General features: G+C 35.5%; 1 protein-coding gene across 1 annotated transcript in view; it reads left to right on the forward strand.

Annotated features, from left to right (window-relative positions):
- Nucleotides 1-1,072: 1,072 nt before the first annotated feature.
- Nucleotides 1,073-15,868, forward strand: part of NAALADL2 (N-acetylated alpha-linked acidic dipeptidase like 2) — a 1,546,126-nt gene continuing 1,531,330 nt past the window's right edge. Inside the window, exons 1-2 of the mRNA XM_074190946.1 lie at nucleotides 1,073-1,141; nucleotides 7,523-7,729. The gene's annotated coding sequence lies outside the window, so the exon portion shown is untranslated. The remainder of the gene's footprint in view (nucleotides 1,142-7,522; nucleotides 7,730-15,868) is intronic.

Consider the following 15,868-nt stretch of genomic DNA (forward strand, 5'->3'; position numbering starts at 1 on the left):
ACACTGAGACCCTTGTGGGAGTGTCCCAAAAGCTCAGGAAGCACCCCCAAAAATAGGCTTAGGCTGGGAAAATGAACAAAGAAACAAGAGGAAGACCATAGAGAAATATTTTGCAAATGAGCCCAAGAGGGATCAAAATACTCAGTCTGAAGATGAGGAAGCACAAGCTCCTGCATCTAAAGACTCCAAGAAAAACAGAAATTGGGCTCAGGCTATGATAGAGCTCAAAAAAGACTTTGAAAATCAAATGAGGGAGTTGAAAGAAAAACTGGGAAAAGAAAGGAGAGAGATGCAGGAAAAACATGAAAATGAAGTCAGAAGCTTAGTCAAGGAAATCCAAAAAAATGCTGAAGAAAATAGCATGCTAAAAACCAGCTTAGGTCAAATGGATAAAATAATTCAAAAAGTTATTGAGGAGAAGAATGCTTTAAAAAGCAAAATTGGCCAGATGGAAAAAGAGATAAGAAAACTCTCTGAGGAGAACAAATCCTTCAGACAAAGAATAGAATTCAGGGAGATCGATGAATTTACTAGAAATCAGGAATCAATACTTCTAAACCAAAAAAATGAAAAATTAGAAGAAAATGTGAAACATCTCATTGAAAAAACAACTGATATGGAAAACAGACTTAGGAAAGATAATTTGAAAATTATTGGAATACCTGAAAGTCATGATGAGGAAAAGAGCCTTGACATCATTTTCAAAGAATTACTACAGGAAAATTGCCCTGATATTCTAGAAGCAGAGGGCAAAATAGAAATGGAGAGAATCCACTGATCCCCCCGAGAAAGAGATCCCAAAAAACCAACCCCTAGGAATATTATAGCCAAGTTCCAGAACTCCCAAGTCAAAGAGAAAATAGTACAAGCAGCCAGAAGAACACAGTTCAAATATCATGGAGCTGCAGTCAGGATCACACAGGACTTAGCAGCAGCTACATTGGAAGCTCATAGGGCTTGGAATATAATATACCGAAGGCAAAAGAGCTTAGAATGCAGCCAAGAATGAACTACCCAGCAAGGCTGAATGTCCTCTTCCAGGGAAAAAGATGGACTTTCAATGAACCAGGGGAATTTCAAATGTTCCTTTTGGAATGGCCAGAGCTGAACAGAAGGTTTGATCTTCAGATACAGGACTCAGGTGAAGCATGGAGATTGGAGGAGAGGGGGGAAATATGAGGGACTTAATGAGGATGAACTGCATGGATAGAAAAATGATACTGATAATATTCATATGAACCATCTCAGATAATAGAGCAGGTAGAGGGAGCTTTTATAGTTGAAGCACAGGAGCAAGCTGAATTCAAAGATAAAATATGGTGTAAAAATGGAATCAATAAAAAAAAGGGAAATGGATTGGGAGAAAGAAAAAGGAGAGGGGGAATAGTCCAAAATATTTCACATAATAAGATTTGTTTTATTACAATGAGCTATTGCAATGATATGGAAGGGGGGAGGCAAGGGGGAATGAGGGAATCTTCTCTCTCATCAGAGATGGCTAGGAGAGGAAACAGCAAATATACTCAATGGGGTATAGACAACTGGAGTAAGAAGGAGGGGGGAGCAGGGGGAAGGGGTGGGCATGTGAATAAAGGAGGAGAGGATGGACCATGGGTGGAGAGTGGTCAGATATAACACATTTTCTTTTTTTTACTTTTTGCAAGGGGCTGGGATTGGAAGGCCTGCCCAGGACCATAGGGCCAGGTGGATTCTGGGCCTAAGGGGTGGTATGGGGGCTCAGGGCTTCTTGGCCCCAGGATCAGGGATCTGTCTTCTGCACCACTCAGCAACCCTACAGCAGAGTCAGAGTGAAAGGAGAGAGAAAATATAGTACATGGTAGTAGAGAAATAAGAAAGGAGGGAGTTGCGATAAGCAATGGCAACGTTGGAAAAATATGGAAGTCACTTTTGTGATGGACTTATCATAAAGAATGTGATCCACTCACAACAGAGTTGATGGTGTTGGAACAAAGACTGAAACACATTTTTTGTTATTATTATTATTTGGGGGAGGGTGCAGGGCAAGTGGGGCTGGGTGGCCTGCTTGGGGCCACATAGCAGGGTGATCATTGGGTGTCTGGGGCCGGATTCGGACCCAGGTGCTCCTGGCTCAAGGACCAATGCTCTGTCTGCCACCCATCCACCCCTACTATTATTACTATTTTATTTTATTTTGGGTCTTTTTTTTTCCTTCTTTTTGGTTTTTGCAGGGCAGTGGGGATCGGGTGGCTTGCATGTCACATGGCTGGGTGATTATTGGGTTTAAGAGGCTGGATATGGACTCGGGTGCTCGTGGCTCCAGGGCTGTTGCTTCGTCCATTGAGCCACCTGGCCATACCTACAATTATTACTATTATTTTTTTTAATTTTAATTTTTTTCTCCCCCCTTTACTTTTTTGCCCAAGCAAGTCTATCTATATTCATGGGGGGAGGGGTGTTTTGTTTACTTGTAAACAAGAATATTTTATTAATGTAAAGAAAAACATTTGTACAAAATGAGAATAAAAAATAAATTAAAAAAAAAGAACTCCCCCCCTCCTTTCCCAAGAAAGTTAGGGGAGGGGAGAATTGTACTGAGTGTGACTGAGGGTCCCTAGCTGTTGGGAAATTTGGAAATGGGAAAGATCAGATAGGTACAGGTAAAATACAATTGCATTAGGCATCATGATTATCCATCTCATCCTTTGTGTCCCTTTCTCCTTTTGCCTTCAATCTTTCCCCAACACAAGGATCTTTTCAAATAAGTTCTATTTATCATGTTTTTGTTTTAGCTTCAGCTTCAATATTTGGCCTTCAGGAATAGACTAAATGAAAGTATTGGTGGATTGGATCCCCTTGCTGCCCAATGGGCTCTCAGAAGTCTCCTCCAAGTACCACAATTCAAAAGCATCAATTCTGTGGTATTCATCTTTCCTTATAGTCCAACTCTCATAGCCATATATTTCCACTGGAAAAACCAAAGCTTGGACTATATGAACCTTTGTTGGCAAAGCGATATCTCTAATTTTTAGTATGCTGTCCAAATCTGCCATAACTTTCCTTCCAAATCTTTTAACTTCATGGCTGCAGTTGTCATCTACAATGATCTTTGAGATCAAGAATATAAAATCTGATACTGCTTCCATTTCTTCTCCATCAAATTGCCAGGAAATGATGGGATCACTTGCCAAGATCGTTTTGTTGTTGATGTTAAACTTCCAAGCCAACTTTTACACTCTCCTGTTTCATGCTCATCAAGGGTATTCTTAATTCTTCACTTTCTGACATCAGACTGGCAGCATTACATATCTAAGATTGTTGACATTTCTCTCAGAAACTTGAATTCCAGCTTTTGATTACTTAAAAGAAGTTTCCCATATAATCTTCTTTTAAGTTATCTTGCATGTTGGAATTCTTAGCATGTGTTGATGATTGTTATTAATGTTTTCCTTCATTTCACAAGTCAAAAATACTCTCACACTGAGGTAGAGTATTTAACACGGATTCAGGAAGTCCTGGATTCAAACCCAGTCGCTAATATTTACTTCTCTGAATTTCAGGTTTATTACCTATATAGTAGGAACAATCATATATGATTTTACAGGTCATTTTAGGGCTTGAATGAGATAATTAAAATGCTTTGAAATCCTTACTACACTATATCATTGTCAGTTATGATTATTATTATTATTATTATTGATAGAACTTGAAAAGAATAACCTGATAAAACGAGTGCATTTACATATGGGAATAAATGATTGCTAGAGGTGGAGACAGTGACTGGTCATCATCATCATCATCATCATCATCATCATCATCATCAGTGTTTGTTAACTTGATGCACATACCAGATAATGAATGGAGAATGTCTTAAAAGTTAAGCTTTATTTTATGGGCTAGCATCCTCAAAACATTTTTAATTATTATCTCTTATTTCTTTTTTTTTTAGGTTTTTGCAAGGCAAATTGGGTTAAGTGGCTTGCCCAAGGCCATACAGCTGGATAATTATTAAGTGTCTGAGACCGGATTGGAACCCAGGTACTCCTGGCTCCAGGGCTGGTGCTTTATCCACTGTGCCACCTAGCCTCCCCTCCTCTCTTATTTATTAAAAAGTATTAACACAATCTCAATATTTGAATACTTAATCAGTCAATCAATTATAATTTATTAAATACCTATTATGTACTGTTTTAAAAACTGGGGATGTGAATAAAGGAAAAAAATACTCTTTGCTCTCAAGGACCTCAAAGTCTTAAGTGTTTATAAATTATTTTCATGTAGCATATAATAATAGATATAAACATTTTTAAATTTGAGCAAAATATAAACTTAAGATGTTTATAAAAAGAAGAAATAATATTTGAAACATTTTGTCAGCAGGATATCACCAAATATGAAAGTGATATAATTGAGTATGAAAGTGATATAGTTAGACTTATAATTTAGAAAAATCACTATTTTTTTCTCTTGTAGATAAAGGTTCTCAAAGGAAGAAATACAAGTCTTTAATAAATGAGAAAAATTTCCCCAAATAGTTAATCATTAGAGAAATGCAAATTAAAAACAACTTTAGGGGCAGCTAGGTAGCAGAGCAGATAGAGTATCAGCCCTGGATTCAGGAGAACTTGAGTTCAAATCTTACCTCAGACACTTGAAACTAACTAGCTAAAGGAACTTGGGTGAATCACTTGATCCCATTGCCTCACCAAAAAAAAAAAATCTGACTTTCATTTCATATCTATCCGGTTGGCAAAAAAGATGGAAATAGTCAATGTTAGAGTAATTATGGAAAATCTAGTAGATGAATGTTGATGGATGAATAAATTGCTATAGCCATTCTGCAAAATAAGTTTGAACTATACTGGGGGGGGGGGCGAAGGGCATTTAACTGTGCATACCCTTAATCCCAAGTAATACTAATAGCAATTTAATGCCATAAAGAATTAAGGAAAGAGAAAAGAACTGATATAGATGATATAGATATAGATATAGAGATAGAGATTAGAAATATATGAACATATATGTGTATGCGTGTGTGTATAATATATATACACATACAAAAATGTTGGAAACAGCAAAAAAGTGGAAGTTAAAGAGATAATCTAGTATTGACAATGGCTCGAAAATTTTAGCATATGAATGTAATGTGATAATTGCAGAGAAACCTGGGAAAGTTTATATTAACTGATGCAAAAAAAAACCCAAACAGAACCAAGAAAATAACTTATACAACAGCAGTGTAAAATAATTTGAAACCAACCAATTCAGTGACTAACTACAATTCAGAAGAACTGTTGGTTAAGCACATATTCTACCTTGACAGAGGCAGGTGATAGACTCAAACTGTAGAAACAGACATATATTTTTGGACATGGCTTTGATTTGGGTTGGTTTATATGACTATGTTATTTATTACCAAGATTTTCTTTTCTCTTCTTTTTCTTTTTCTTTCCTTATCTTTTCTTTTTCTTTACTCAGTAGAGGTTGGAGAGGTAATAGTGATAATGGCAAAAATAAAATAAATGAATCACGGGAACTCTGAAAGAAAATATGAAAAGAAATCAGAAGAAAATCCAGAATCAAACACAACCAAGCAAAATAACTTTTTAAAAAATGTTGAATGTGCTACGTGCCTTTAAAAAATAAGCAGTTTCAATAACTTCACAATTTTTTGCATAATCATATTTTCTTCCACTATGCATAGTGGAAGAAAATATGATTTTATATATGTGTATATATATATATATATATATATATATATATAGTGAAAAAAGAGAGAGAAGGAGAGAGAGAGAGATATGCATTTTTCCCTTTGGTGCTTAAGTACATAATAAAATAAAGCTATTCACTTTTATTTTTTTTAAAGTACAGACAACTGAGTGAAAAATGAATTGGAAATGGAAATTGCAACCAAGGAAATCAATTAGAGAGTTGCTGCAGAGGTGTTTAGGTTGTACAGTGTATAGTGGAGTCAGGAGGACCTGAGTTCAAACTTGACCTCAGATTCTTAATAATTACTTCCTGTGAGACCCTGGGAAAGTCACAACTCCATTGCTTTGCAAAAACAAAACAAAACTAAAAGGCTATTGTAACATTTCATGTCAGAGTTGATGAGGCATGTGGTGGGTATATGGATGGAAAAGTGAAAGATGCAAGAATTTTCTAGAAGAAGAAATGACAATATTTGGCAAATAAAAGGGTATCCCTGGAGAGAGCTGAGCAGGATAACACCAAAATTGTAAACCTGGGGGAGTTTTATGATAGCAGGACTTTCGATAATAATATATATGCTTGAAAAGGGTAGGTTTTATGGAAAAGATAGTGAAATGAGTTCTATCATGCAGATTGCAACTCATCCATTTCTGCCTCTCTTGTATAATTGTATCAATAGAAGCAAAAAGTAATGGGAAAAGAAGCTTTCTGTAAATTGCCCTAGGATATTCTTGTACACCCATAAGAGGGAGAAGTTGGGGCTTTAAAGAGTAGAAACAGTGATGGGGACTTTTGAAAACAATGTCATTAATTTGTCAGCACTTGGTGAATTGACTTTTAACCCAATTATGTAAATGAGTCATTCAGTGGTCTTAAGAGAATGGGACATTCAATTTGAAAGTCTCTGCTCTAGGCAATGGGGAACCATTGACTCTGATCCTTGGAGGGAAATATTGCAAAAAAGTGTTCAGATTGATCAGATCTATGACTAAAGTTGCCTTCAAGTATATGGGAGAGAATTCATTTCTATCAATTTTTCTCCAGAGGACAGAACTTGGACCAATGGGCTGAATCTATAAAAAAGGCATATTGAGGTTTTACACTCGGCAGAACAGACAATATATAGGCCATTAATTCTGCCCAAAAGGAGAATGGAGCTATGCTCCCCAGGAGGTAATAGCTTTTCTCTTCACTTGAGGTCTTCAAGTTTGACACAGAGAATATTATTGTTAAGCAACAGTTAGTACAAATATCCTCTGATATCCAACTTTGAGATGAATAATGGGTTATTTATAACACTTTAAGGTTTTCAAAGTATGTCATATGAATTAATTCATTTGATCTTATGTCAACCTCATAAAGTGCTATTATTGTGCTTATTTTATATACCTAGAAAGTATCTGAGGCAAAATTAAAACTCAAGCCTTCCTGACTCAAGGTCTAATATGATATCCACTCTGCAAAATTACTACTAAGTAAATGATCTAATGACCTCTCAACATAAACTGGAGTGGGCAGAAACTAAAAGCAAGAAGTCAGGTCAACTGCCTAAGATGAAATGTTGGACATTAGATAGGAGATAGAGTGAATGAATCATGTATCTCAAGTATAGTTTTATCTTGTCTTTAAATAATTTATTTTACTCCCTTTGGAGTAATTGCACTTTGAAAACATATGAATAACTAAACTTGAAAAAATGGAGAGTATGAGTGTTTGGAATACTCAGCTTTTTTCATTTGTTTCTGCATTTTTCTCAAGTGAAAAATTTTAACGACCCCTGTAAACCTCATAAATCAATAATTTATTTTTTCTTCTCTATTTTCTTTTATAGCTTTAAGAAGATCCAGCCCAGAAGACCTCAAAGATCTTCAAATGTCTCTACATCAGCATGAGTGCCACATACAGACTCAGTTTCTCTGATTAACTCAGATGGCTCAGGTCTTCTTCTGATACAAACAGTATCCAAGGTCTTGATGGAAATCCCGATACAATGATGACACCAATCTGTGGATATCTGGAATGAAATTTATCTACCAAGGTACTCTTAATCTGACCAATATCTTTTACAAGTCAACCAGAAAAAAAAGAAATAATAATGAAAATATTGGTTTGCAATATGTTTCCATGTATGAGCTCAGAGGATTAGCTCTCTTGTTGGCTCAGTTCTCCTCATAGAATTCCCACTGTAAGAGACTGCCAGAGGGACAATTTCTTTGTGAGCAAAAAAGCAGGCAGAGATTATTCCATTTAGCAGATGGGAAAAGGGGGACCTAGAGGATTTTACTTTAGTTGGTCAAGATCAACTAATTAATCACTGGAACTAACTCATGGAGTAATAAACCTATGTCTCTCTGGTGCCAAAACAGCCAATTGACAAGTGAAAAATTGAGTCAATGAGCCAGTTGTTTTGTCTACAAGATGGTGGATCTTTGGAAGGACCGATAGTTGGTCTACTTTGGCCAACTGTTTGGTTACATTATACCAAACAATTGGTTTGACAATTAATCCATTCCTCCTGTCAATTCTTTTCTCATGCTTTGTCAGAAATGGAGAAAAGAAAATACCAGGGCCATTACCCTGGAATCATTCCACCATTGTTTCTTTTAACATTTGAACCACATCAGTTAAGTTACCAATTAACTCTTTGGTATAAGGAAGGCAAAGCTAAAATACCAAACTATTGTGGCTAGCTGCAAGAGGTGTGTCTTATATTCCTGGTAGGATTTATCTACTTTACGTTCTCATATTTACTGTTAATTATTGAGTCATGTAGCCAAAGAGCTTTTTTTATTTTGCAAAAAGGTACATTGCCATCCATCTCTCATTTTCTTCATATCTATAGTCCCATTATGAGTAGTGTATCCTGTAAGTTGGTTGGAGTTGTAAGGACTGGAAAAAACAAAAGCATTGGGAATGAGAGCATATAGTATGTGGACTGAATCATTACACTTTGATCTCATATTGGTTAACTGGCCGGAAATAGATAAGATATAGAATATACTGAGCAGAGTGAGGACCCAAAATAAAGAAAAGCTCTGAAATCTGGAGGACAGCTCAGTGGCACAGTAAATAGACACCAGATATGGAGGCAGGAAGATTCATTTTCCTGACTTCAAATCTGGTGTCAGATACTAGATAGATAGATCATCCTGGGAAGGTCATTTGATCCTGTTTGCCTCAGTTTCCTTAGCTGGAGAAGAAATGGTTAAGAAAACCCCAAAGGGAGTCTGGAGAGTTGGACTTGATTGAAAAGACTGAATGTATTCCAAATTTAGGAAAACCTGTTTTTGGGGGGGAGTGGAAGGGAGGAGCAGTATGGAAGAGATAAATATCCATTCAGCTTTATAGTAGTCAATAATACAGTATTCAGTAATACTGATTCTATCATTTACTACTTGTAAACCTTTGCATTAATTATTTAGACTTTCTGAGTCTCAGTTTTCTCCCCTGTTCATCATCATCATCATCATCATCAATCACTAATAATTAAATAGCCTCTATTCAGTGTCAGACACAATGTTCTACACTACATATACCTCATTTGATCCTCACAACAGCACTGGGAGGAAGATGTTATTATTGTCCCCTTTTTACAGATGAGAAAACTGAGGCAAACAGGAGTTAACTGACTTTTCCAGGGTCACACAGTAAAGTGTCCAAAGTCACATTTGAACTCAGATCTTCCTGATTTCAGGTCTGTCACTCTATCACTACACCATCACCTTATTACTCCAACTATGGATCTCAGTTTCACAACCCTGAGATTCCTACCAAGAAGCCATAGACCTATGTTAGAATTCTTGTTGTTATAAACAATGACTAGCACATGGAGCTTAAATTGTCAGCAAACCACAATTCCCTGAAATTAAAAGAATCTAAATTATAATAATTTGGGGTTTCTGACTCATGGGAAAAAATTAATCAATGTTCTCCACTTTGCTTTACAAAACTAGCAAATGGATAGAATTGCTTTCAAATATACATTGAATGTATTTTCTTCCATTCTGAATTATAAGTCAACACAGTTTTAATTTTTATAGCAAAGAAAGTCTGGAATATATGGAATTTCAGTTCTCATTCTAACTATTCCATTGCTAACCAATCTCCAACAAAGCAATTCACCTGTCAGACCTCATTTTCCTGTTTGGAAAAATGGAAGGATTGATGCCTAAGTGGTAAAGTAGAGAGAGTATTGGGGCTGAAGTCAGGAAAACTTGAGTTCAGATCTGGTCTTAGACACTTACTAGTTGAATAGAATAGAATTTGGTGAAATCACTTAACCCTTGTCTGTCTCTATTTCCTCAGTTATAACATGGGGATAATAATAGAATATATCTGACATGATTGTTGGGAAGATGAAATAAGATATTTGTAAACAGGAATAAGCTTTACATAAATGCTTATTTCCTTTCTTTTAGCTTTCAAGTTCTATGATTCTATGAGTAACCATTGATTTAATTAGAAGACATTACCACAGGGTGTCAAGAAGACATTTTTAATGTAATGATGGCAAAATCTAGGAAAATAAAAGATCTCGATCTTAGGTCATTTGGAAGCTGATAAATGTAATTAATAAACATTTTGACTTTATCTAGGTATCTCCAAGTCTGGGACAATGTATTAGAATACAAAGAATACTAAATTCCTATTTGCAAAAAGTTTACATTTTTACAAGGAAAAATTCATACACATTGACAAATTTATACATAAAAGCAAACAGTGGATGAGAGTGATACAGGTACTTTGAGGGTTTAGGAAGGGCACATTTAGATTTAGATGAACTTTTAAGAAATTATGGATTCTAAGAAGCAGAGAGAAAAAGGAGGTGTGTTTCAAGGGTACAGGATGGTCTGAGTAAAGATGCAAAGAAGAGAGATGGAATGTCATATATGAAGAAAAAAAATAAGAAGGGCATTAGACCAGTCCATGGAATGTCCAAAAAGGAGTGGTATTCAGTAAAATAGGCACCGTGCCAATTGATTTAGGAATTTCTCTTAAAAAAAGGACAGACACTATGATATCTAAATGTCATTTCAAGGTCAATAGTTCTAAAAATATTCTAATGGAATCAGAGATTTAGAGCAAAGAAGGCCATATCTGCCATCTCTAGATCTATGATCCCATTACCTTGGGCAAACCACTTAACAGCCCTAGAACTCAACTTCCTAAAGTAACAGTGCATAGAACAGTGGGCCTTGAACATAGCAGAGATTTCCTCCTTCACTCCTGTGCTCTCTCTCCCCCTTCCTTTTCCTTTCTCCCTCCCTCTTTTCTTTGCTTCCTTTGTTTCTCTCTCTCTCTCTCTCTCTCTCTCTCTCTCTCTCTCTCTCTCTCTCTCCATCAACCTCTCCAGATAGATATATAGCTATATATATTATAAATATATGTATATATATTATATATGTGCATGTAAACATAATTATGTCCTTATAAACACATATTTTATACAAACATACATACACAACATATAAGTGAAAATATTATATACAGCATATAAGCATACAGGTAAGTATAAATGTGTGTATGTATATCACATCTCAGACCCCACCACAGTGGAGTTCTGTATTCATGAAATTCCAGTATAGTTCCTATTGACCCTTACCCATACTATCACGAGTTCATCTAGACTGTAAACTGACAACCTGGACTCATAAGAAAATCACTCAAAATCTCTTGGTCTTTCATGGAATTGCAATTATTAGAAATATAATCCTAAAATCTGATTGAAAAGTGCTATAACCTAGCTAGTTTATGAATGGGAAGGGGGGAATATTCAGCCTAAAATGTTTCTTTTCTTTCTCTCTCTTTCTTTCTCTGTCTTTCTTCCTTCTTTCCTTTCATTCTTTTTCCTTTTCTTTCTCTTCCCTACTTATTCTCTTTCTTTCTCTTTCCTTCTTCTTTCCTCCCTCCCTCCCTTCCTCCCTCTTTTCCTTCTTTCCTTCCTCCCTCCTTTCCTTCTTTCCTTCTTTCCTTCTTTCCTTCCTTCCTTCCTTCCTTCCTTCTTTCCTTCTTTCCTTCCTTCCTTCCTTCCTTCCTTCCTTCCTTCTTTCCTTTCCCTTCCTTTCCTATCCTTGTTTCTTTTATTTCCTTCCTTTTTCTTTCTCTCTTGTTCTTCCTCTTTTATTTTCTTCCTTCCTTTCTCTCTATTTTCTTCCTCTCTTTCTTCCTCTCTCTTTCTTTCTTTCTTTCTTTCTTTCTTTCTTTCTTTCTTTCTTTCTTTCTTTCTTTCTTTCTTTCTTTCTTTCTTTCTTCTTATACACAGGAATGATAATGCTGAGAACCCTGCTCTTTTACAGTTTCTCAGGGAGTTCTGCTCAGCAAGACAGTTACAGGAGAATGAAAGCACTATGCTTTGGGGAAGTTGAATTTTCATATCTGGAGCTGCTCTATCAGGTCACTCTATTAAAGGCTCAGTTCCTTCCTTGTGGGGTCCCTGCTGTCTCTCTAGAGAAAGTTTTCATTCCAGTCCCTAACTGTAGTGTTCTGCTTTTTATTCATTTAAGACAAATAGTTTTACATGTGAGGGGAATGGGGTGGAGGATGGGGGTAGTGAAGAAAGCTTGCCACTGTAGTTTTCACCAGTGACTGGGAGAGAAAAATGAAAATCTGATATGATAGAATAAAGAGAAGGCAATAATACATCATGTTCTGATAATTTCTAGGAAGAAATATGTGGATAAATCAGGGCTTCAAAGAGTCCTACACAGAAGACTGCCAGAATTTTTGTGTTTCTTCTTTAAATGACTGTCTATTACAAGGGAAAGTACAAGAATAGTGACTCTGTCCCTGGAAGATGGGAAGACTAAATATTCCAGTGCTACAAATGTTATTCTCCTTTGTTTTCATTTTAAGATCTGCTCCAAAATCCTCTAGTACATGGAAAAAAATGGTGAAAGATGGGGTAAACAAGGAGTTGAGGCTTGGTTTTGTTCTGTCTCCAATTTTAGATCACAAAGATATCTCCCATTTTTCCTGAACAGAGTAAGAAAACAGAAAACGTCATCTTGGCTTTCCTCAAGCAAATGTCAAAGGGAGTTTCCTCTAACCAAACTCCATTTCCTTACTTCACTTAGAGATGGAATTCAGCCTGAAACTTTATTCCCTTGACTCCTTACTAAAAATGTAGGGCTTTTGTACAGCTGTCTGAGGTTGACTTTCCAGATCTACGTCTTATTTTTTAACATACTGTTTCCTTAAGTTAATCCCTACTTTGCTTATTTCTGTCATTTTTTAATTACTCTTTTTCAAATAAATGAATATGGATATAATTAACTAAATTAGATAAACTCTTTGAGATCTGCCCATAATTTCACTTTACTGGAATTTTATTGAAAACTACTTGAATTAGATTAGAAGAGCATAAAATCATGGATTTAGAGTTGGAAGAGATATTAGAGACTGTCCAGTCTAAGTCATTCATTTGTAGATAAAAAACTGAAGATCCTCAGAGGGAAGCCTTACCCTGTTATGTCACATAAGTAGTGGGCAGCAGAGGCTGCATTTGAATCTGAGTCCCATTCTCATTCTCTTACTCCAAAGCTAGTGTTCTTTCCATTATAAAATTTTGTCATTATTATGCAGAGATTCTCCCCATACCAAAGTTTACTGTGAGGGAATCAATCTATATTCTGAATTCCCAACACTAATAATTTCAGAGTCAGACATCAAGCTCCTATCTTTAAGGTACAAAGGATTTTTGGCAACATAAAAGACATCATCTAAAAAAGAAATATATATATATATACATATATATATATATATATATATATATAAAATTTTCTAATCTATGAAAAACAAAATAAGTAATATGTAGATATATTCAAGATAAAAACAAAAATAATGCTAATTTGTTATTTTCTTAATACTTTTATTTTTTCTCAATAAATGTTCCTATGGTTATTTTAGTATAGCCATGATTTCAATATGCTGTGATCTTTTTCTGCCACTTACCAGTGGTGGTGACCCCAAGCAAGAATCTCTTTTCTCAGTGTCCATTTCTTTGTAATAGGGATTATAACAGTTCCAACTTCACAGGATTGAGATAATGTAAATAAAGTGATTCACAAATCTTAAAGTACTATAAAAACTTTAGCATACGTGGTACATAGTAGGTAGATGAACCAACCAGGAGATATGCATTGGAATCAATGTGTTGGGGGAGAGCATTTAGGGCTTCATTTTTTTAAAAGATAGACAAATCACTGTTTGTAATCAACAAATAATTAATTTAGCAGCATTTAATTTAATTAACATAGTATTTAATTGCATTCTTTATTCAATAAAGAAATGGGACCCTGTATAGAATCCTTACAGAAAGTCCATCCTTCCCTTGTTATATTTTCATCAGAATCATCTCAATATATAATTAATTTATGTTATGATAAAGACATAGATGAGACAACATGTTAGCAATTGCTGATGTGTTTTCAGTCACGTTATTGTTATTGTTGCTATTAAGACAGAAGGCAGTAATAATCACTTTCTGGATATTTTCCTATACCTTTTACATGGTCGGCTCTTTGAAACAGCTTGAAATACATTTCCTCAGTAGAGTCAAAATTGTGTTCCTTCTCTGAAGCATCTTTCTATGTAGACATTTCTGGTCTTACCATTGCCTTAAGCACCATTTCCATATCTGATTTTTAAAACATCAAGGAAAGACATTTTTAGGGTCCAAACCATCCAATGCTGCCGACACTAATAAGAAGAGATTACTAAAGAAAGGGTGATAAATCTGGCATTTCTTATATTTTGTTCAGTTTTTTAAAAAATTGTCTTCTATTAATGCTATTACTCATTATTACACACACACAAACACACATACACACACACATACACAGACACAAACACCCCCCCCCTTTCTGCTCTTGATTTCCATTACACAACTTTCTCTTGGTTCTCTTCCTATGTGTATAATCTGTGTTTTTCTGTATCTTGTGATAGGTCCCCATCTCCTAAAAGTGAGTATTCTATGTTGTGTCCTCACCCTCTCTCTCTACAATCAATCCTTTTATATCTTCATGTGCTTCTATGAGTTCAGTTATCATCTCTACTCATGTGACTTCAAGATAAATTTAGTTCCAAATCTTTCATTTCAGCTATAATCTCATCTTTTAATAGATATACCATTGAAATCTCAAACTCATCATGTCCAAAAAACAAAACCAGAAACAAATTATCTTCTTCCTTGTTTTATAATTTCTGTTAACAATCATTTTATAATTTCTGTTAACAATCATTTCCCCTAGATCTACATTTTAGATTCTTCTCTTTCCTTCTAACTCCACCATCCAATCTAATCTGTTACTGTCTTATTGATTCTTCCTCTCCAAGACTTACATCTGCCTCTTCTTTCCTTTCACAGAACTACTAATATGGTTCAAGCCCTCATCATGTTTCACCTGGGTAAATGTTATAGCCTTCTAATTGGTCTCCCTACTTCTAGTCTCTTTGTTCTGCAAACTGTTCACACAGCTGGCAAAATAATTGTAAGTAACAGGTCTAAATATTTCACTCCCCTGCTCAAAACCAATAACACCTTATCATCCGCTGCTAAATGAACCCACAAAATGTACCTCACATTCTCTGAAAATAATTCTTTCAATATGTGGCAACCCTAAGTGTGGTGATTTGCATAGATGGTATTTGGAGCCAATCATCATAAACCAGATTCCTTCATTGAACCTATTGATCACATTTCCTGACTTTGTTTGAAAGACAAGGCTTCTTATATTTTAATGCCTCTATCCTACAGGGGTTTACATTTTTTAAAAGTACAAAAGCTTTAGAAAATGGCTTTTTTTCCATATGGTGAACAGAAACCCTCACTTAGCATACTTATTATATACTTATTATATACTGTTTTATACCAAACAACACACTGCCTTTAAGAATGAATTCCTAAAATATTCTAAATGTAAGTCCATTACTTGAAATCAGACATTTCCTGCTCTAGATGTCACAACTTCTCTGTGTTAAGAGAACAGGTCAATGATTGCGGATCATTACAAAAAATATAACCCACATTTGAATTGTGCGAGACATCAGATGAACCGAGGCTGGCAATACTTTGAATGTCATCATTACAGAACAAGAACTACTCATATTTGCCACTGTATGTGGGCATGGGGAGTTATCAATTCGGGGGCTTGTCTCACTTATCCATGAAGCCAATTCC

This window comes from Macrotis lagotis, chromosome 6 (assembly GCF_037893015.1).
Source record: "Macrotis lagotis isolate mMagLag1 chromosome 6, bilby.v1.9.chrom.fasta, whole genome shotgun sequence".
In the NCBI taxonomy this organism is placed as follows: Eukaryota; Metazoa; Chordata; class Mammalia; order Peramelemorphia; family Peramelidae; genus Macrotis; species Macrotis lagotis.